The sequence below is a fragment of the Cyanistes caeruleus genome, chromosome 4 (assembly GCF_971803275.1).
Source record: "Cyanistes caeruleus chromosome 4, bCyaCae1.hap1.1, whole genome shotgun sequence".
Classification (NCBI taxonomy): domain Eukaryota; kingdom Metazoa; phylum Chordata; class Aves; order Passeriformes; family Paridae; genus Cyanistes; species Cyanistes caeruleus.
Window position 1 is genome coordinate 6,630,478 of NC_141704.1, and position 23,195 is coordinate 6,653,672.

Consider the following 23,195-nt stretch of genomic DNA (forward strand, 5'->3'; position numbering starts at 1 on the left):
GGTAGCACAGCTATACAGAACTACTCTGCATTGGACTCTTGGGACACTCTTATTCCTGCTGCACTTCTGTCCAAACTGGAACTTGCCCCAGTGCTTGGTCATGCCAGAGCTGATGGCTGATCACCATCAGGGCACCACATGACCAAACTGATCCCAAAAACTAACTGGATGGAGAGCTCAGGCAGCCTAAATCAAAGGAGCAGGTTCAAAGGCAAATCCAGACATCTCAGTAGGCAGAGAGGATCTTTTTCAGTGGAGAGACATAAATGGAGCTCCAAACAGCTACAACTATTAGTAGCAGTGCCTTCCTATTGCTGAGCCTGGCTTGGGTCGGTACAATGTAAACCCAGTGACAAACGTAGCATGTTGTCTTTCTGTGTAGAGTTATTGAGAACCTGTCATAAAACTCAACCATTGCCATCTCTGTAACCAGGCAATGACAGCCAATAACCACAGCTTGAAAGTCTTTGTGTTGATGGGTTCGTCCCCTGGTACTTGTGTGGGTTGTAAGAGTGGCAATATCCACGTGCAGTAAGAACTGACTTGCATCAGCCTTGATCCTGAGCTGGTAGAGCAGAGAAATAATTTAAGTTATTTCTTGTTTCTGCATTGTGAAACATTTCTGTTCCCTGCAAACAGTTTCTTGAGAAAGGAGGAGGCAGCACCTGGGCTGTGCTATTCCAGCTGCATGGGCAGGAGAGTGAGTGGGCAGAAAATTCCTTAATTCATGCAATTAGATCTACCCAATCTTTTGTCCTATGCACATTAGGACCTTAAATGAGAATTCCCCTTTTTTATCTTCTGGTGTCTTCTACTTAGCCGTTGCTAATACAAACTTTGCCTGTCATTGTCTTTATTCTGAAAATAGACATCCTTGCTTGCAGATGCACTATTGAATTTCTATGTGCCACCAAGGAAACAATTAGAGAATAACAAACTGAATTCTGCCTACAGTTGAGGAGAAGGGATATCAACCTGTTTCTCTGTTCAATGAATTCTCTGCTTCAAAAGCTGTCAGTAAAAATAGATTTGAGAGTGGTTGAATGGATCCTGAGCAGCTGTTGCTAAGCTCCATCTAAGTGCCCTTGTTTTTGTTTCTTGTAGCTTAACACTCAGTAGGAATGGCTAGTTCTTGTGTTGTCTAATGAATGGGTGGGACCCCTGAGCCTTGGGCTTCCTTACAGAGCTGTGAGGTGCCCCATGTGCTTAAATGCACCATGCACTGAACTGCCTCATCTGGAGGATGTGCACAGAGGATGCCTGGAAGGAGCAGTTGGTCCCTGTTCCCCAAGGGGAAGGTGTGGAGACACAGAAAATGGATGCAAAGCAAATAGAAACATGCACGTGTGTTGATCCTAGTCTCCCTGTCTGGTTTTGCATTATGTCTTTTGAGGGTGCTTAAACTCTGATGGGATAAAAGTCCCAAAGACACCCTGCCTGGCTAAAATACAGGCAAACTCCTTGATCCTTCAGAGAAGGATCTCTTGTCTTACACTGGTCTTTCTTCTCCTATCTTCAATCATTAGAGTTTTGTTTTCCTCCTGACAAGCTCTGTGCTTTCTGGCAGACCTCTGCCAAGTGTTATGAAATGCAACAACTCTTCTTGAGTTCCCCCAGTTGTATATCAAATTGAGGTCTGGTAGGATCCTGAAAATAATCCCTGCAGTGTCTGCCAGCTCTCAGGTGAGCTGCTCATGCCCCTGTGTGTGGTGAGCACGTTTTAGGAACAGTCAGAGATTGTGCTGGCATGTCCAGGATCAATGTCCACAGTTCCCATATACTTTGTACCCTCAGGCATTTCTGGTGAAGGTTCATCCCCCTGCCAGCCCTGCCAAATCATTCAGATCTGGCAGAATCAATATGGGAGAGAGTTTGAATGATGCTGTGTGTTGAATTAATGTTTTAAGGATCACTTTTTGCTGTCAGGATTAAGAGCTGGAGCATGGAGTACTGGTGATGAAAACATTAATCCAGTGACCAAAAGCTTTGGGTCCCCTCTCACCTCTGCTGCTTTCCTTCTGTCACAGGAGTTATTGTCTGTCTCATTTTTGGCTGTGAAACAACCTTTATTGAAAAGACTTTCAAATAAACAGTTTTACCTGCAGTTGCTTTCCTGTCCTCTCTTGTGGTGGCAGAGCCAGGAGAGTGGGTGTGAGAGGGGAGGGTTCTGGGCCGGGCTTAGTGTGAAACCAAAACTTCTGTCAGTCCTTCTGTGTGTCTGGACTAAAAAGCTGTTGGGAGTATTAATCCAATATTCTGAGCAGCATAAGGTCAGTGACTCCCATGTGAAGTACATGGAAGGTAGGAGATTTTATCTCTCTGTCTGTGGGCTTGGACGCTCCTGCTGCCAAAACAAAATGACACATTTTAGGAGCGATGTTCTGCGAACAGAGGAGCCGAGCTGCCAGCCAACTGATCTGCATGTTTGTGTGAGTGCCAGAGTGAATCATGCACACTCCATAATTCTATTTTTCCAGCCATGGCCAACAAATCTGTTCTTAAAAAAGAAAAAAGGCGGAAGAGCCGTTAAGTCAATATTTACGCCTAGCAACCTTAACAGGGTTCTTCCAATATGGACTCCTGTGTCCCGTGGAAATCCATGGCAACATTCCCCGAAGACTCGGATGGGTGGGGACGGAGTGGGAAGGCGCTCGCTGTCGAGTGATGTGCTGGGAGAGACTGAGTCTGCAGTTAATCCAGGAGCCTGGGCCTGACAAAGCATTTAAGCAAGTGCCTAGTTTCAGACAGTAATTAGTTCGGTGAAATTGGTGGGGAGGCTGAGCTCCCCTTGCTTGGACGTTTCAGAGAAGGGTGAGGGTCTCACTGGGCGCCTGTGTTTGGTACCACATCACGAGGGGAGTTTTCTTAATATCTTCAATTAAGACATTAAGACATGTGGAAGACATCCTTAGAATGGCTTAGAATCTGTTTGAGGAAGAAAATGTGATCTCTGGAACTGGACTGTCAAAGCTCCAATAACTGTCTGTGGGGAACAACAGCACACAGTCACCTTTGTATGACACAGCCTTTTTCTGAACTGATGTGTGGGGACTTTCATAACCTGCTCTGAAAGCAGCTGTGTTCTGGGTTTGAGCAGAAAGAGAAATGCAGTCCTTTACATTGTTTGCTGTAGAACAGAGGAAATTTCTTCCACTTATGGTAATTGTGCAGGTGTGAACACGCTGAAAGAGGAATCGTCTGCTAGACGGGTCCTTGAAGGCAGTGCACAGTGTGGAGAGTTGGGCTGCAGAGAAGCAGCAGTCTGAAGTTCTAGCTAAAGAGGGGGAAAAAAAACCCCAAACTTTTAAGTCAAATAAAGAGAAACATGCCTGATTTGCTTATGGGGATGGTGTTGTTTCTTTTTCATTTGGTTATACCACTCCTTATCACAAGAAGTTCTCTGCTGCCTGTGTAATACCTGCCCAAATGTACAGACTCAGTGCTGAGTCAGGGCAAAGCAAGGGGAGGAACCAGAAACTCTGTGTAGCCCTGCACCCAGGTTTATTGATTGCTTAATGGCAGTAATGTACACATGTTTCTTGTTAAGCAATACTGTCCAGCTAGCAAATGATACCCCGCTTTAGCTATTTTCTGCTGAACAGGGATTTTAAAAAATAATTTCTATCCTATTTAGTTATCTCTTACCTTCTCCCTCACCTCTTTACTATCCTAGATCCCCTGGAAGAGGTGTCCTTAAATTCCTTACTACAAATCAAATCCATGCCTTACTGAGGTCTGAGGCTATTTTTTCCTGTTAAACAGAGTGAACTCTTCCCAGCAGGTCAGCTAAACTTCTGCCAGTGCTTTCCATCCCAGTTTTCTCAGGAGACAGGATGTTCAGGCAGTGATTCATGCCCAGGCTCTGCCTCACTCCTTATATGCCTGCACCTACAACCAGGAGCTGCTGCTGGGATAAAGAGCAGGGAGAGAGGAGGGGAGGTGTCCTCCTGCAAAGCTTGGGAGGTCAGAGCTATACCCAAAGTAAAACTAGACAAAAAACACCAATGAAAAGTTTTCCTAATGTGGGTGGAAGTGTGGGAGCTTCTGCTCTCCTATAAATCAGAGGATGGTCAAAGGAGCCCCTTGCTCCATGCCAGGAGGCAGTGCTGTTCATCATGTTAGAGATAACAAATGTGGAAGAATCACCCCTTCTCAAGATTTACATGAAGGTTGCAGGGGTAATTAAAAAACTGTACCTCTTTGCTCCTTTTCAGCAGCCCTTTGACCAGCTCCCTGTAAAACCTCTCTGTCCCAGATTCTTATCTTTGTAATGCCCATCCCTCCAGAGCTGACCTGATAGCCTCCAGGAAGACGAATCCAAATTTAGTTTCGAAACCCATTAGTTGCCTCTTATTAAACTCTTCTGTGCAATTTAATTCAAGATCAAAGGCTACATTAATTCTGAATAAAATTTGCCATGCAGAAGTTTAATGTACCTTAACATAAATCCAGGTATTTAATTAATTCAGATGAATGTTCCTGAATGACTTTGTGGGACAGACCCATCTATTCAAGCCACGATTGTTTTTGGGTCAAAAAATACAGCCCTTGCAGGCCTGGGTGGTCCCATACTCCAGTTTCCCAGTCTGTAGGCTCTGCTGGTGACCACTGATGGTCTCCTATGGTAATTATTTTTCTGTCCAAGGTTACACAGCAGAGTACAGGGCCAGCTGAACTAAAGAGGAGACATTCAGATCTTGTGTTGATAAGTGCTAACATAAAAGTGATGGTAATTAGATTGTGTAGCTGATGTACAAAAAGCTGTGGGATTGACCTTTTTGGGGTTAATGACTAATTACCTCTTTGCACCCCAGCAGCAAGAGCTCTTTTTTTGCTGTCAAGAAATGGATAGATGGGTAGGAAATGAAAAAACAACAACAACAAAAAAGCACTTGACATCTCTGTCTGTCAGGTATCATAATTTCTCTGGTGCTTACTCTATAGTCAAAACAGGCTTGCTGTTTTTTTTATTTTTTTCCCTGTTTTTTCTCCTCTGTGAATAATGGTGAGAAGATCAGCTGCCTCAGCAAGAATTGAAGAGACAGCTGGTTGTTATATTAAGTAATCACTCTCTGAGAAAGCTTTTATGTAGATTTACTTGTTAAAACCTGGCTTGCTCATGCCCCTGCAGTTGTGCTGGGGTGACAGAAGGCTGACTCTGCTCTCCCTGTGTTGCCATGCTACAAACCCTGCCAACTGCACATCCAGAACATCCAAAAACCTGCTCCTCAGTGGGGCCCTGCATCACCAAAGCTGGCTCAGGGTGCTCAGACTCACAGCCACCAGCTAGGGTGCGATACCCAGTGGTAGCACTAATGATGTTGATGTCAGTGGTGTCAGGGTAGGGCCCTTCCAAGAATATATTTGTTGGCATGATGCATGGATTTGTTTCATCATTGCCCCCTTACATCTTTTGGGCTGATCTGGATGCCTGGAGGGACCCTGGTGCCTGCTTGTGGAGCCTCCCTTACAGCTGTGCACTTCTGCAGGAATCCCTGCTAGGGAGGCAGGCAGGCGTGGAAAGGAGCCAGGAGCTACAAAACTCAGGGTAGGGGGACAGTTGGGCATGCCTGGAGGCTGACATCAGCCTGAGCCATGAGATCATCTCCTGGATCAAGGCAATGCAGACTGGATGAATTGCCCTTCTCGGGTTTCAGGCGAAAGGGAATCTGTCCCTCTATATGTGGATCTGGCACAGGGCGGCTCTGCCCTGGCACTTGCAGTTGGCTCAGTGTTAAGCAAATAGTTCTGTTGCAAAGAATTCATCCCAGTGAAAAAATGTGAAACCTGAAACAAAGCTGACACCATTCTTCATCACTAAGATGCTGGAAACTTTGCAGGGGAAGACTTGCAGCCAGGACTGCCTGGATTGCATTTCATGCTAGTTTAGATGTAAACAAATGTAGGGAAACAGATGAAGACCATCTTAAAAAATCCTTAAAATACATTAAATGGCAGAGAAAAATCCCCTGTGAAGTGGTAATCACAGAATCCTTTTTATCTTCTCTCATCTTAGAGAGTTCCACTCACGTGCAGTGTGCTGGGTCAGGCTTCAGGGATGGTGTGTGGCATTTCTGTGTCTCAGCCTGACTTCACACCCTGCACACCAAGACAGCTGTGTTCCTCCAGGGAGGTTATAGCGTGAGAAGTCATTTCACTGTAATTGCTGGATGGTGACACAGCTGTCCTCTCATCTGGGTGGTGGTGGTGGTGGTTTACAAGATCTCCCTGGCATAAGTCTTGTCATCCAAGGTCACCCCATACCTTGACTCATCTCAAAAAATGGCATATCCATGTTAGAAGGAGGACATGGAAGCACGTTGTCACTCTGCTCCAGCTTTTAAAATAATTCAAGGAAGTGACATCTGATTTCTCAAAGAGTTCTAAGAAGGGTCCAAATTAGCAGAATGAGTTTTAGTTTGGAATGTCACCCTTAGGTGGTGTCTGGTCCTGTGTGGCACAGAAGCACAGAATACGCTGATTTGGAAGGGAACCACAAGGATCATTGAGTCCAACTCCTGGTTCTGTGCAAGGCACCCTGAGAGTCACACCCTGTGCTTGAGAGCACTGTCTCAATGCTTCCTGAACTTTGGCAGGATTGGTGCTGTGACCACTTCTCTGGGAAGCCTGTCTTTTGCACAGGTGGAATAACAGGGTCTTTTCAGAGCTCCTAGCTGAAGAATGAGAGTATGTGGCCTATTTTCCAGTATGTAATTCTCAGGAAGATGGTTATGATTGTGTTTCAGTGGTACAAATATCTGATTACATTGTCTGTTACCTAAAAGGAAAGACTTGCTAAGATGCATAAAGCCTTTTTAATAAGATCTTAAAGTTTGATAAATGACTCAGTTTTAAATCTGGATTCATAAGGTCTGTTACAGCCACATGTTTAAACCTAAGAGTTACCTAATTTGCAGGCACGTGGCTTTGGTAGTATGGACAGCATTTTCTCCAGTGCTTGCAGTTCAAAACTTCAAGGATGTCTTGGTGCATAAAAGCAGTAAGGATGTACTCAGTGTACTCCTAGGTGGCTTCATTAGGCCAAGTTCCTCTTCTGTTTTTTTTCCCTAGATTCTTTATAGGTAATCTGGAATGTTTTGTCCAAAAATAGTGGTTTTGGAGTTTTTTCCCCCCATGGAAGTATCTTCATTTGGAAGAAATACAAAAGCTGTTTAAACTTCTCATGACATTAGGGAAGTGAAGATGTCCTTTTTTAAATATTATCAACCTTCTGCATTTTGCCTTTATTCTCTACTTTTGTCTTGAAACATCAACTGGAAGAATTCAGTATTTTGTAATAAGCTGTTGTGATGTGCTGTTGGGAACCAGTTAGTTTCTAACCTCAGGGTGACCATACTTTGGTGATGGGTAAGTTTTTAGATGCATAGTCCAAGCAACGCAATGGATAATCCTTTATCTTGCTTTCACACTATTAAAATCCACCTCAGTAACTCATAAAACACTGGACTATTGGAGTGGTAAAGGAGAGTTATAATTTGTAAAGCACTGCATAAAGAGAACAAGTAAATGCAAGGTAAGAATCATCTGGCCAGCTGGAAGCATCCTCCAGGTACACAGCTGCATCTAAGCTCAAACCTCACTTGCTATGGAAATCATCAAATATGCATTTCTAAGTGGATCAGAATGTACAGGGAGGAAAAACAAGTATTCCAAAAGTGTCAGTTCAAGAAGGTAGAAACAGAAATCTCATCAGAAATGACAGTTTTCTTGAGTACTCCTTGTCCAAAGCAGTTTTTTGCTCTTAGTTGCATATTAAAATGCTTTGTAAACACGCCTTGCTGTATTTTTTGCCTTCATTATATGAAATTACACAGTAATGTTATCAGTGGGCAGGTTTCTCTGAGACTCCAGTGTGAATTTAAAACAACTCCATTGGCAACTTACACCTCCTGTTTTCATTTATAGAAGATGAATCACAATTAAATTTTGTGTCTCATAAATGCAGCAGTTCTAGGTGTCTTATACCAGAATTTGGCAGAAGGGGGCTGGTTCTGACCATAATAAAATGGGGAAATATTTGTACTCTATCCCACGTTCTGCTGCATCAGGTTAAACCTGACAGCAACCTCTGTGTTTGGAATATATCCAAAATATCCTGAACTGACAGCTGCATAAATTAATTGCTATTTGACCAACTAAGTCTGCAACTGTCAACTGTGGTACATATTGATTTTTTTCTTATAATGCTTACTCATACAACACTTTATTTGTGTTCAGTAAGAGTTTTTAAGGGAAAAAAAAAGTTTAAAAAAATCTGTTTGTACAGAATTTATCTTTTAACAAAGGCAGACATAAAAAACTCTCTTTTAGTCTGGGGTCTGCCCTGGTGATCAGTTTGATCAAAGAAATGCTGAAGATAATTTTGTTCCAAATTAAACATTGATCATCTTTTTAAAATTAGAATTCTATTTTTTTTTTTAAACTGTGGCTTACATTCATAAGGCATTGGCTTAATCAGAATAGATAATTTTATCCTGAATTAAGAATGCCCCTGGTAAGGGGGTTGTCCTTCTGCAACTATAGGACTTTAAGCCTATTAGTCAAACCAGTTTTCAAAATAAAGCCTAATGTTTTCCTTGCTTGCATCCATGTTTCTACATCTCTGTCCATCAGAGGCATCAGGCTATATTGCCCAGGTCTTAGGTCTCTCAAAGTGCAGAAACCTTTGGGTTAGTTTTAATACTGACAATTTGTATCAGTAAGTGGACTATGAAATCATTTCCCCAAGGATGGTGACAGCCAGCTTTTACTCTGCCAGCTATCTTATCAAATGAAAATTATGGAGTATTACATTAAACAGGAATGCTCTTGCCTCCTTGAGTTACCCCTTAATTTTTTTGTCCAGGAAAGTAGACATAGGTGCAAGCCTTCTTAGGGTTAATAGGTTTTTCTTTGAAGGCACTTAAGAATATAGATAGCAGAATTTATTTGTTTTTCTTGAAAGTTTGTTCAATAACTTTGAGAAGGGATAGTGGTAGGAAGCTTTTGCAAATAATCTAATATGTATTACAGGTCTATACTGTACCAAAACAAACAACTGATAAATAAGTAGCACTGAACTGTGCCAGATACATTTCTGCACACCAGCAGTGTCTCCTTCTGAGATTAGTCCAAATTTCTATATATAATCTGTTTGGTTCCCACCAAATAAAATAACAACCTGCTTCAAATATCTTCATACCTTTGTGATATCTCCTGTCTTGGCTGACGCAACAGGGATTAAACTGCAACCTTTTTGGACTTGCACATACATATCATTACAGCCTCAGTGAAGCAGCCATTCCCTGCAGGCCACTAGAATGGATTCGGGCCTTGGTGGACTGGGCTGTGAGTGCAATAATTAACTTGTGCTGAAATACTGGTTTGAAAAGTCCACATTGGTGTGGGGTTGTTTCTCAGCTGTTTAATTGTTTTTCCCCTCCACCAAAAGCAGAAGAATTCCCATGCAGCAGCAGCAGTCAGCATAATACATTTTGTCAAGAAACATCTCTCCAGACCAAAGCAACCTGGTCACTCCCATGTCTGCTGTAGACTTGATAATTAGAAGAGAAAACAGCTGCTGTTCACAGCTTTGCTTTTAAAGAGGATAATAGGTGATTTCTAACTGAAAACAATGAGGAAAAGACTTTTTCATTGTTTTATATGCGCTGTCTTATGAAGCCACAACAAATATGTGGATATGACATGAGCCAAAAAGATGCAGCTTTTATTGGCATTCATATAGAAATGCCAGTTCTCCTCTATGTTACAGTAATAGTAATGGCTGACTGATTTATATGTATTACAAGACAGTGGGTAGGGGGGAAGCTAAAAATTTTCATGAAGTTTGAAACTTCTCGTTCTGTGAATTTTTGTGTGTTCCTGAGAAAGTTGCTGTTGAGTGAAACTCCTGTGTGTCCCACAGTGCTCATGTCTTGAAGGCATCATTCTTGCCATTTATGGTGTCCAACACACACATCCAAGCTGTGTAGCACCAGCATGGCTAAACAAGCCCTCATCATTAACAAATAGACATGGGTAATATGATCTAATGCTATTCTGGTCAATAGGAAAATTCAAAGTAGTTGAACTTGGTTACATGACTCCTCGAGGCTCCCTTGAGAATCTTGGCCCAAAGCAAAAGGGGAAAGAAAGCCCGAGCTGAGGTCACCCATGTGGATTGCAGGGCTTTGTCTTGTGTGGTTGTGCAGTGTGGACTAAGGGCTTTATACACAGCAGACGTGTTTCCTTTCCTCTTCCTCAGTGCCTCCTGCACGGACACATCTAAGAAAAGGCTCGTAGCCCATATGGGGATTTACTGTTCCAAAGGTGTTGCTCCTTTTCATGTCCTCCTTTCTCAGGCTTGGCTGAACCCACACAGGATCCTGCCTCTCCCAGCAAGAGCTCTGTGCCATCTCTGGATTATGACTGGGAGCAGTGGGTGTTCTGTGGTGTTGCTGCTGATTTCAGCTACTGTGGCTGAGGCCAAACTTCAGGCTGCAGAGAGAGAGAATCTGCCAGGGATTGGCATGTCCCCTCTCCTCTCTCCATGTAGCCACAGAACTGGAATAAGGGAATCCAAATGGTGGCTCCTGCGAGAGGTTGGGGAACATGGTCTGTGTCTTACTTAGTGGGGCTTGCTCCTGCTGGTGTCATTAAATTGTTTTTCCTTCTAGAAACTGAAAACCAAACAAGAGTTCATCACCAAAGTTCACCCTGAAAGCATTGGATTGGCACATAGAGATTTTCTCCCTTCTTTTCTCTGATTTTACTATTAGGATGCTGAATTGCTGACTTTGTTTAAAATTCCTCCTACCATTAGAAGCATGTGTTTCTGATTTTCTTCCTTATGATGACGTAGTTTGCACTCTTACCCAAGAGCTGTTTTCTTAATAGGACCCACTATATTTGGAATCACTCTGAATTGCTCTTGAAATGGAAGATTGATGTCAGTATTTCTGGCAGTCTTTCACTGTATTTCTTTTCCCCATTCTGAGTATTAAATGACTACTCAAGCTGGAACACCTATGTCATTTTATTTTAACATAATTAGAGTTGTTTTATTTCAGTGCTGTATATACTCCTAGAGTAGCTGATACAGGTCAACTTACTAGTGGGATGGTTTGGGGAGGATTTAGTAAATAACAGAAGGAGGATGCCAGCAAGTGTAGAGGGCTGTTCTTTGAGTCAGTTTACACAAAGGGAAATCTTATAAGCTTTAGAGATGTGATCCTGTGTTGACAATATCTCATGCACACCTGAGTGGCATCTTTAAAAGTATCTGCACAGGACAGTGATCTGAATCCCACTGCAATCCCCTGTCTAGAGGGCATTAGAAGACCTCACAGATTTTATTAGTCAGCTATATAATTTCCTGTGTCATGATTATGCCTACAGCATCCATGTGGGAGAAGACTGTTCTCTGGTCCTAGGTAATCCATCACAGTCCTGAACAACAAACCAAGAAATGTCAGTCCTGAGAGGGAGCCCTCAGCTCAGTGCTGGTCTGGGCCCTGAACCATCTTGGAAATCTCTTTTACACTCTTGTGTGAAAAAGCAACAGACTTTTTCAAGAAGAAGACAGTACCCAAATGGCCCAAAAGTTCAGGCTCATTTTGGACTAAAGTTTGTGTCTCAGCACTCTTAAACTGTATTTGATTCTGGAAGAGGAAAGTCACTCACCTGATCTGACCCACTGCAGCAAGTGGGCTGTCTTATTTCATCTCTTCATGCTATGTAGATCTTGATAACTGGATTTGACTCTTAGTTAGCCAGGCTTTGTGGGAGTCTCCTGCTTCTCCACTAGAACTGCAAAAACATCCCCTATACTTTTTCCAAAAAATACTCAATTATTTTAATTTGTCTGGGAACTTGTCAGGGTTTAACTTGAGTTTACTTGTGGATGTATTTCTCAATATATTAAAAGAACTCATGTTTCTTTGATATTCTAACTGTATAGGTCTTGTGGAATCTCTGTTTTTACTATGTAGACTTGAGTGCAGGGTTTTTCTTTACAGACACCCTTGGAGAATATTTTGGACATTCCTCATGAATACCCTGTAACTGGAAGTGTTCCTAAAGCATGCAGTGATTTATGGGGAGCATGGCAGGAGAAAAAAAACCAACATTTTTAGAGTGGGATAATACCAAAAAGAGGACTTGATTTGGCAATAATTCCAGGTGATAATCCAGATTTTGTCTTAATTTATTAAATCCATTTATTCCCCTTGTAAGTTTTGGTTAAGTGAGGGGTAAATTATAGGGATGAGACACAGCAGAGATACATAGCCAAGGACATGAAATATATGGAAATGGGGCAAAAGGAGGGGTTCTGGTAGGGCAATCAGTGCTCTGACTGCTGTGGGTGATTTGTGTCTTGTTTTTAGGAAAATGAAAGAGCAAAAGCTCAAGAGCTTATTCTGGAAATGGCTTTATAATAATGGCTTTCAGCCATTTGAATAGGCAGGTGCTTAATTTTTTTTTTTCCAGTAGCAGAGCCAGCTCCTCCACAGCAATTTAATTTGAAGCTCCTGAATGATGGATTTACTTTTTAAGTTATCCTTTACAAACCTTGTGAAGCCCACAGATTCCCAAGGATCTGCACTCCCCTGGGTGGAAACCACCGTGCTGAAGTGAAAAAACCCTCCAAATAAAAAAACAGGAGAAAGAAGTTAACTGTGGCAGGTTAAAGCATCACCAGCAGCAATACAGTTGTGAAGGAGTTAGTATTGGATGCATTTTCCAGGAAATCCCTATATATTAACATTTCTTTCTGAGTACTTGAGCTCACATCACTTTTCATTGGTTTCACAGGACTCTTATCCAGTCCTTGTTCATTCCTGTGCTGTGGCCACTCTACAAAGGAGGAGATGGTGTTGAGTGATTTGGTGTCATTGAGAGTGTTGGTGTCTGTGGTTTTGTGCTTGGTCCTGGCCATGGTTTCCCTTCTCTAAGGTGGAGGAAGAAGCTCAGAAAATATTTATTTTTTTTTTCCCTGAGCCTATTCCAGACTAAACTTTTCATTTGAGAGTTCTAAAAGACCATCTCCTCTCCAAGACTCCCCCTGAAGCCATATGTGTGTCAGGGTTGGTTGAGTGATGGTATAGCCACTCTGAAATAACATTTTTGAAGCAAAATCATAACCATTACTGAGTTATATAAATATCAGCACTTGGCACTGTTGTACAAAGCCAAAAGTATTGCTGGGAGAAAGCAGTGAATTAAAAACTGCTTTGCAGTGCTGTGCTTCTCCTTGTGTTAGAGTGGAATATCGTGAGCAATTGGGTCTTGCTGTTTTGTAAACAATTTTCCTCACATTTTCTTCTCTTTGCTTTTGAAAATGGTGAAGAATTGTACTGCTGATCAAAGAAGCTGCACAGAGTCTGCTGTGGTGGGAGCAGAAGCTTTTCCATAGCTCTGCTAATAGGAGTTACTGTCCCATAACAGACCGAAAATGCTGCTTGCTTGAGATCGATCATTACAGTTGTAGTCATCCCCCCTTCCCTTGGAGGCACAACACACACACATAACTCTAAACAGAAAATATATTTAAGCATGACACATGGCAACATGGATGCTTCTTTTGAGATTGAGTAAACCAGGAGAAAGTGGGAATGGAGAAGGAATGGAGCAAGATGAGAAGATTCAAGAAAATTTCTCCAGCTTGGATGCTGATGAGGTTCCCAAACAGTTAATTCCTGCTGCATATTTTTGCACTTTTCACTTAAAATAGAAAAAAAAATCTGAAAGTGATTAAAAATGCCAAGAATTTGAACAGGAACTGTGACTCCTCTTGCAAACTAACAGCTTGTTCAAATTTGTCTTTAGTATTTCATAGACAGAGGAGTTTTGCAGGTAAGCTTTGAAAGCTATAAACAGCCAAGTGAAAGGTATGTGCCAGATCATCCTTGCACTCAAGGAAGCCATTTCCAAATGTTGTCAGAGGTGCATCCATGCGTTTGAGACTCATGGCTGGAAGTAAGGCTGTGGTCGTGGCTGAAGAAAGATTTGCACAAGAGCTTGAACCTCCCCAGTGTTTATTGCCTGAGTGAAAACAAAGCCAAACAGGGATCAAGGAGCCCTCAGGCTGCAGAGCAATTGGGGCTCAGGTGTTTGTACCACCAACTCACCCAGGTCTGTTTTGCCACACGTGCATGAGGCAGGGATGGCACATCTGCTTGACTGAGCTCCTCCTGTCCTCCCTGCTCTGCGGGGAGATGCCCATGAGGATTTGTGTCAACCCAAGGCAGCGAGTTTTGTGTGTGAGGCACAGTGTGCTCCATGTATTACAAAATAGATTTGTCTGTAAATGATGCTGACCTTTACCGTGGTTCGGTCTGCTTGAAAAGAAAGCCCTGAGGAGACATCCTCCACCGAGTAGACAACACTGTGATTTCTGTAATCTGCGTGTGGTATTTCTGACTTAGAAAAGGCTAAGCCATTTTATAGCTGTCTCTGCCCACCAGATACCTTAACACCTTCTTTTCCAGTCTCTGGCTGGCAATTCTGCTCTAACCCAATTATTTCAGTAGGATTGGGTGTGTTGTCCCATGAACAACTCCAGTATTTTTGCATGCCTTTTTGGGAGTTAATGGTGTTCCTCACACAACTGAATTGTCTGCTATTAACAGAAAAGCCACATGGAAGCTGTCATTGATCACCATCCCTGGAAGTGTTCAAAAACCATAAAAATATGGCACTCAAGGACATGATTTAGTGGTGAAGGTGGCTGACAGTTGATTTGGTGATCCTGGAGGTCTTTCCCATAGTGATTCTATGATTCTGTGACATGATGGGCATTGTAGTATGGAACATATTATAAATGCATTTTTGTGTGCATTTTTTAGACTCAAAGAATTATCTTTAAGCATCATAGCTATCTCTCACCATGGTACTTGGCACTGTGTTCACAACACTGCAAACAATGAAGTGCAAAAAAACCCTTCTCTGCCTGTGAAGAGGTGAAAATGTTTTATTGATGTCTATGAGAGAAGCATTGATGAGCAAACAGGTCTTTCAGCAAATCTGATGGTGGCAAGAACACAGGAATTGCTAGAAATCCTTTGGATTGTGGTGGTGATTGAGGCCCCACCCTGGACTAATATTCTTTAATAGGGACTCCTGTAGAAAAAACCCATTACTTTGCCCAATTACTGTGTGTCCTCCTGCTCACCTCCAGGAAACTCTTCAGGAGTGTTGGCTCAGCCATTGAGATACCCTTTGTCCCTTCTCCTTGGACTTGTCAAACCTTTCATATCTGACTGCCATTGCTGAAATATCTGAGTCTGGTAGCAAGGCAGATGCTCCTTGGGATAAGATAAGCTTAACTTAGTGTATGAATTTCTCATATTAGTACTTAGACCTGTTCTTGGATGCTCTGGAGAGCAGGGGACCAGCACAGGCTGAAATGCTCTGGTGAGATGCAGCACACGGATCTTTGATCGACCCACGGTGAGAATGAAACCAGGCACTGAGCCCAGCTTCTTGTGAACTCTTTGCTCAGATGGGCAAGGCAAATATACTCACCTGGAGCCAAGGTGGGGACACCAAGTCTTTTTGTTTCCTTTCTGGGAACTAGAAATGGTCCTAACTTGCTCAAGACATCACTGCAGTAGGATGCCTGCTCTCAAATGGTTAAGTGCTGATGCTTGTCTGAGTTATTTCCTGCTTCTTGGGAATGTGTTAAGCACCAAATGATGCATGAGCACCTTAGAGGGAGGTGTTACATTCTGTATGAATCTGTACACAGAATATTTATTTTTCACTGATGATTTTATTCTGGTTCCAGGATAACTTGACATGCTAAGCAGGCCCTGAAGCAAAGCAGTAATTTGTGTTCCTCTAAACAAACACGTCCTCTAATTACTGTTTTAAAGGTGGTATCACATAGGAAGAAGCAATAGAAAATAATTTTATAGGGTGGGACACATGTCAAACTGGCAGTGGCATGAAAAAAATGTCCTGAAGTTGTAACAACTTGTCTTTATACTTGGCATGCTGCTTTGCTTGCCCTGAATTTAGTAAGATCTTGGGTGTGATATTTCCTAGGAAACATCCTTATCTCAGGGATCAGTGTCTGCCCAAATTGCAAAAATGGTGTTTTGCTCATCAGTTGGCCTCTGCTTTATGGCTTTTGCTTTTATTATTTCCTTTTTCCCATGCATATTTTAGCAAGTGAGTGCTTGTAATGTCAGCTGGGGACTGAACAGGACTCTCCTGTCGAGGCAGAGGCAGGAGACACTACAGCCTAAATTGGAAGCCTCATCTCTACATGAGGGATTGTAACAGGCTCCTGACAACCACACATGAGGTACAGAGGGAGAGCCAGATCAGGCTGTCATTAGAGTTTTGTCTTGGGGAATGTGCAATCAAGACAAGCCAAAATCTCTTAGTAATTTAGATTGCAGTCAGCATTAATTGTGAAGCCAAACTTCTGATCCTCTTCTCCTCCAGGTCACAGCTTACAAAATTTAATTGGCCTCAAAGATTACATATTTATTTTCAAATAGGCTGTTTTGATTTCTGCAGTGTGAGACGGAAATGAAGCCAATCTGGTTTCAGTGGCAGACCACTAGACAAGTTGGCATTTGCTAAACACTTGTGTGTGTTCTTCTGAAGCTGCCAGCCCCTACCTTTACCATGCCACCAGCAGTGATGTTGAGTGAGTTATGGACCCTGGGCAACAGCATTCTCTGCTCTCCTCTGTGGGGTATAATAACAACAGCAGCTGCAATTTGAGCTCATTTTTTTATTCCATGTGTTGACTAATAGAGTTAGAATATCTCACATACAGCATGTTTGAGATTATGACTGTATAATTACTCTGTATTATTTGTTATGTCTTTTAAGAATTTCCCAAGTGCTCTTTTTGCTTTCATTTTTTAAAAAAAAATCTGAAACTATTTAGTTAAAAGTTGGCTATATAATTAAATGAAATTTCCTTCTAGTTATCTAGGTTGAGGTTCTTTTCCTTCTCTTTGTGTCCTTTTCTGTCATTTCTATTATGCATTTTGTGTACATAAACCCCTCTTCCTCTGAGAGGAAAATAACCTGCCTGGAGAAAGCACCCATTAGGCAACATCCCAACATGCAAGATCTCCACAGTCCATATTAGTAAAAGAGAGAGAATAAAGATTTAAAGTCCATGTCATCTGTTTTGTTCTTCCATGTTTTAGCACAACATATGGAATGTTACCACTGCCTGCAGCCACATCATCCTGGCAACACATCCAGGAATGGGCCAAATGTAACCACACTTGAGGTACCAACCTAGACAGACACTCAGCAAAGAGCACAGGAATATAAAGAGCAGAGAAGGTGGGGAAAAAGCCATTTTTATCTGTACTGCCCTGTACATACAGCTCTATGGATCAGTACAGATTACCAGCAGAAACCTGTTAAGGTTTCAGAAAACAAGCACTTGTTTAAACAATTTCCTTCCATTAGAATTCAGTCAGAGGCTTCTTTGTTCAGGGCTTTCCAAGCTGATTATTTATTCTTCATCTGAAAATATTTTTGTTTCCTCAGAGGAAACTGTAGCATGCTTTGGCTAGCAGTAGCTTGAGTTTGCACTGTACAAGATTGCTGCAATAATGGCAATAAATGGTGACTTTCACAAATGCTCATTCCCTTTTCTAAGTGGGATTGCTTGTGATAGGGCAGGAATTGTGTGCAGGCGGAGCTGTTGTTTGTATGAATGTCATGCCCAGCTGAGTTTACATATTTGATATGATCCTGCCTGACTCCAAGGAGATAAATTAAATTAAGTTCTCAGAAGGGAAGTAATTAGACCATGAAACAATGGCAAAGATAAGGCACTATGGGAGAAAATGTCCTCGAATAAACAGGGAGTAGAGGGGGCTCTTAGTGGGGAAATACACGTTTCCTCAGCTCTCAGTAGATTGGCAAAGGTAAGATTTCTCAAAATTAAAAGGAGAACCAAAGGGGCTGCTGCATATCTGATAACCATGGCTTTGGGGAGAGAACAGAAGAGTTGGGGAATGATATTGTCAAGGAATCTCCAACAGGAGTAGGTGCTGGGAGGAAGGTTTTCAAGGTGGGTGGGCTCCAGGTTTCAGCCTGTTCTCTTGCTTGCCACAGAGCTGTTGAGAAATAGGTAATGTTTCCCACATTCAGTATCTACAGGGAAAAAAACAAAGCTGGGAGGTCCCAGAAGTGGAAGACCTTTTATGTGAAGGTGTCAGGAAAACAAGGAATCTGCATGCTGGAGCTGTGGGGCAGGAGGGTTTAGCCAACAGCCTTCAGAGAGAAATGAAGAGGGAGAAGTGTTTGGCAAAACATGCTGGTTGTTGACATGAATTTGTTTCTTCTAAAGTGGAGCAGATTCCCAGGACTGAAATCTGCCTTTGTAGTCACTGAGACAACAGATTTTTTATTATTTTTGCTGACTTTTAGTTAAACAAATAATAAATGACACCACAAGGAAGTACTGTATCACCTTCCTTTTAAATTATCTGATAGAATATTTTTTTGGAGAATCAGGCTCTAAGTCTCTTCCTAGTTGCCATAGTTTTACATTTGTTTAGCTGTTTTTTTCACTTGAACAAGGTTGTTTCTGAAATAAAATCTAACTGGATATAGTCAGCCATTAGATTGAGCAGCTTGCAAACAGTGCCAGTGGGATTCTTAAGGGTTTTTATGTGGATCAGCCAGAAGACCTGGAAGCTTATGATTGTGAGAAGTAAAGGCATATTTTCTATTAAAATGTCTTAAAATAGCTGTTGTACCATCTTATCAGGTTTATGTGAGCCGTGGATCCCTACAGAGAAGGATATTGCTTGGTTTTTCATTGGATGAAAGATGCTATCACCATTGGCACTACACATGGGAGGGATCCTCTTTGTCTAGCAGTGTACTTAATCATACTGAACCCTTAGAAATTATTTGAAATATGCTTTAGTCTTAAAAAATGCATTTATATTGTAAAATGTGTAACAATCCGGGTTTCAAGGGCATTCACCAGGACATCATAGGTTTCTGTGTTAGAAATCCATGAGAATTTGACCAAAAAAGTCAGGCTGTAAGTGAGATTTCTTGAGATGGGAGCAGATGGTCATGCTGAGGGAGAGGGAAATAGACACTTCATCAATTCTGGACCATGATTTGAAGCTCAGTGAGTAAAGTGGCCTCTTGATTTTAGCTGCTGGCCTCACTCCCTGCTGTGGATGGACATTTCATCCTCAACACCACTCAGCCTGTTTATAAAATGATGAAAAGTAAATCCTGTTTGGAATGGAGGATTAATGTAGTCAAGGAATTGCTGTGAGCAGAGAGGGTGTGCACATATCTGTCTTGTTTCATACTGCAAACCATCACCACAGTGTCTGAGTAATGCACCAACTGGATGAAGAATTGCGAGTTTCTGGCAAATCCAACAGGGGTGTTAATCACTTTGCTTTTGGGGTTATAAAACACAGGTCACACACATACCTGCTCAAAGTTTGGTAGTTAATTTTAGATTTCTCTGTTTGAAACTTGTTTTTAGTATTTTTTTGTCGGCAACCTGTGCAAGCAATGATGTTTTAGTCTTGTAAGGGGTTAGCAGTATTTGATGGAGAGTTATGTTCTAGCTGTTTTCTGGCCATCTTTAGAAATGTTTTTCATAGCTGACATCCCCAGCAGACATGTACCCAGGTGAAGTCTAGAACTAGGAAGGATCTTGCACAGCAGGTGGATTCATTCTGGGAGGCAGCTGATAGTTATCTTCAGAAGAAAGATTCCTTCCTCAGGGTTTCTTCAAGGATGGAGAGGTTTTCAAAAGGACCTGTGCTCTTGGTCTGCTGGGTCAGCACATCCTCAGGCTGCTCTGCTTAGGCCCTGATTCTAGCTGGCAAATCCCTCTCAGTGGGTGCTGAGAGAGGTCTCCATTCCTTTCCAGGCTGAAGTCCCCTCCCTAGGTGAAATTTTTTTTCATTTTCAAGGGCCACTTCTACTTTAATCAAATGAAAGTTGAGTTCCTTTGGGCATCTGTGTTCTTCCTCCCAAGAGGACAGTTATTTTGGCAAAAAAAAAAGAGATGGAAGATGTTTATCTGCAGAGCTCTTTGGCCAAGTCCCACCTTCAAATTGTAGAATTGTTATTTGGAAGGAAAAGGAAACCCTGAGAGCCAGGTTAGGATGCAAATTGCCTTCATGTGTTCCAAGGCCTGAGGAAATGATCTGCAGAGGGAGCTGGGAGCCTGAGAGCAGCCCTCCAGAAAATCAAAATGTTGGATGGAGATATGCAGAGAAATAGGCAAAGGCAGTGCTGGAGCTCCTGTCCCTCACTGGAGCTTAGAGATCTACCTCTGGGCAGTACATCAGCAGTCTCTGCTCACCCAGGAGCCCTGTTGTCCTTGCTGGAGGTGGGTATCCAGCTGAGAGGAGCTTCCTGCTTGTGGTTGTGCACTCCCTTCCTTTTGAGACTCCTGGCAGCTCACAGCTCCCATTAACTTGGTGGCTTTGCTGCCTGTCCCCAGGCCACAGAGCCTTCAGGTCTTAGAGGTTTTCACCCCTTCCTAGAGACAGTGGCACCAGGAGTGCAGGATTCTAGAGTCAGGAGGAACAATAGAGAAGATGGGAATAGGCTAAGAAGGTCCTTAAAAACACAAATGAAAGTATCATGTCCAGAGAGCAGGTAAACAATAGTGCATAGCTGTGACCAGTCAAAAACATGGACTGGGAAATGTGCTTTACAGCAGTGTCAGGGAATGAAAAAGGCCAGAGAGGAAGAGATTGTAGCAAGTGAAACTGCATGTTTGTGCCTCTTCCCTTCTCTTTATTTTATTCCTGATTGCTCCCCTGAGCAGGGTCTCACAGACAGCACAAATGGAAACACAGGTCTTTGTAAACTGTGACCTGCTGTCACCACTTGGCATGGCTGGGGCAAGCAGCAGCCACAGGGATGACTTGTGTGTGTGAGACAGCTGCCACAGGGAGGAAAAGAGCTTTCCACCTTCAGGTGGGCTTCTGACAAAGAGTAAATGAATGGGGAGGGGGAAGCAGCTCAAAGCAGAGGATAATATAAGGCGTAGAAACAAAACCAGAAATGCAGACAAAGAGACACTGAGTAACAATTAGGCTAATGTGAGATTAAGTGTTCACACTGCGTGATTAAGTACTGTGAGATTTGATGACTCCAGTTTTCTACTCAGAAGTCTAATTATGCCTGTCAAAAGCAAAATGACAATCTAGAAACAGAGGGTCACCTGCCCCACCTGTATCTGGTATGGAGTTAGCAAAGCATAGTTCAACAGTCTATTAATCAAAATGATAACAGAGCTGTGTCTGAACTGAGCACACACATGACTGATGCAATGTTAACTGCTCAGATTTTGTACATTGGATTTCAAGAGTGTGACTTCACTGGTGTTACAGGCCTGGTTTTGAGGCCAAAACCTGTCTGCCCCCTGGGGATTCTGCTTGACTCGTTCCTTATGGTGTCACCAGATCCAGCTCAGAGGTCTGACACCAGCAGCGTGTGGACCAGCTCAGGTGTGAATAAAGACAAGAGGTTTGGTTATTTTGTCTTCTAAATATCTGCAAGTGTGTGTTCTTGGAGTAAGAACTGACGCTTTCCTGCCCATTCCAAATGACTGCTTCCACTTGGTTATACATTTCAGAAAGATAAATATGGTGTCAGAGAGACATTCCATGGTGTCTGGTGTCTCTGGAGGTTTCTGGCTGGTTTCTTGGCAGTGTTTGTGCCTCTCAGTGTGCCCATTAGTTGGTGTGAAGCCACACATGGAAGCCCAAATGTATTTTGGGCATATGGATTCATGTTTGTTTTCCCCATAACATTTCCAAAGTATTTTTCACAGCGTATGCTGGTAGCTGGTGCCAGCCTGAGCATGTTTCCAAGCTAACTCCAGCCCCCTTGGAAATTCTCAAAACTTCTTAAACAAATTCCATTGGCTCTGCAAACTTTGGCTTCCAGTCCTAGGTCAAAGGTGGATTTTCTTTAAGTGTGAAAATAGCATTTCCAGTCATACTTCAGAGCTATGTGAGTGAGGAGAAATGTACATTTTTTTGTGTGCTTGAAGTTCATGATTTCATAATGAAAAATGGCTGAAGTTAGAAGGTTAATAGAAACTTGGAGCCACAGCATTAACTCAGCAGGTAGCTTCCTCCCTCTTACCATCCTATTGAGAGCACACAAATGCCCTCCTGGCTGGAGGAAATAATTATTTGCATCAAATTGGTTGTTATTTTAAAATCCCACCAGAACACAGAGTAACCTGATAATGCAGTAATTCACAAGTTGAAGTATAACTAGATGGATAAAGCAATAAAACAGGGCAAAAAGACTAGGACAGGATGCTGTCAGGTTGGTACTCTGATGCAGTTTGGATTTGAACTTCAAGGACTACTGTGCAGGAGAGTGTGACACATTAGAAGAGACATAATTGATAAGGACCTGTGCAATTCTAGGTTTTAAGCTAAAGCACAAATTAGGAATTGTATAGGAACATCTGTGCCTGCATTTGTGTTGCATTCAGAATTGAGACATTCTGTAAATTTTATTCCAAATCCAGCTCTTGAGGGATCACCAGATCGCAGATGATAAGACCCGTGAGAATGTGTACATTCATCTAGAAATGAACTTCTAACCTCATCAGTTTGTGATTCTAATCACATCACCAACTACTTTCCCAGCATTTCCTACTTGTTGTGCTCAGCATCTATGAAGCACTGATACACTTGCAATTTGTGACAAGGCATTGGATTTATTGATGCCACATAAAGCTGAGGTAATGATAAAAAAGAAAGAGCTGATGTCTGTTTCATGATGCATCATAAATGAATGCATCACTCCAGTTAAGCAGACAATAGGCAGGAGTGAATGCTGTAAAATCACACCCCTTGCTTTGTAAATCCTTGTTTTTGAGGGAGAAGCCAGACACTGAGTCACCTCAAAGGCTGAGCTGGAGAATATGTTCTCCCCACACACATGCTCCACCCAGATCAAAACTGAAACAAAATTTGGTGACCTAGGGATCCTCCAGCATCATCCTGACAAGCTCTATTGGCTGATGCTCTTTAGGCGTGTTACAGCTTTCATTTATTGATTCAACTTTATTCATGGGGAGCAACACAGCTTTCAGCACAGCAGAGAAGGGGATGTTACCAGAATGCCCTGTGTCCATCATCACTAAGGCTGCATTTAGCACCATTTATTTTAGTCTTCATCTAATAGCT

At 42.3% G+C, this 23,195-nt stretch overlaps 1 protein-coding gene across 2 annotated transcripts in view; it reads left to right on the top strand.

Moving 5' to 3' along the window:
- Positions 1-23,195, top strand: part of CAMK1D (calcium/calmodulin dependent protein kinase ID) — a 209,318-nt gene that overhangs the window by 91,665 nt on the left and 94,458 nt on the right. The window lies entirely within an intron of this gene.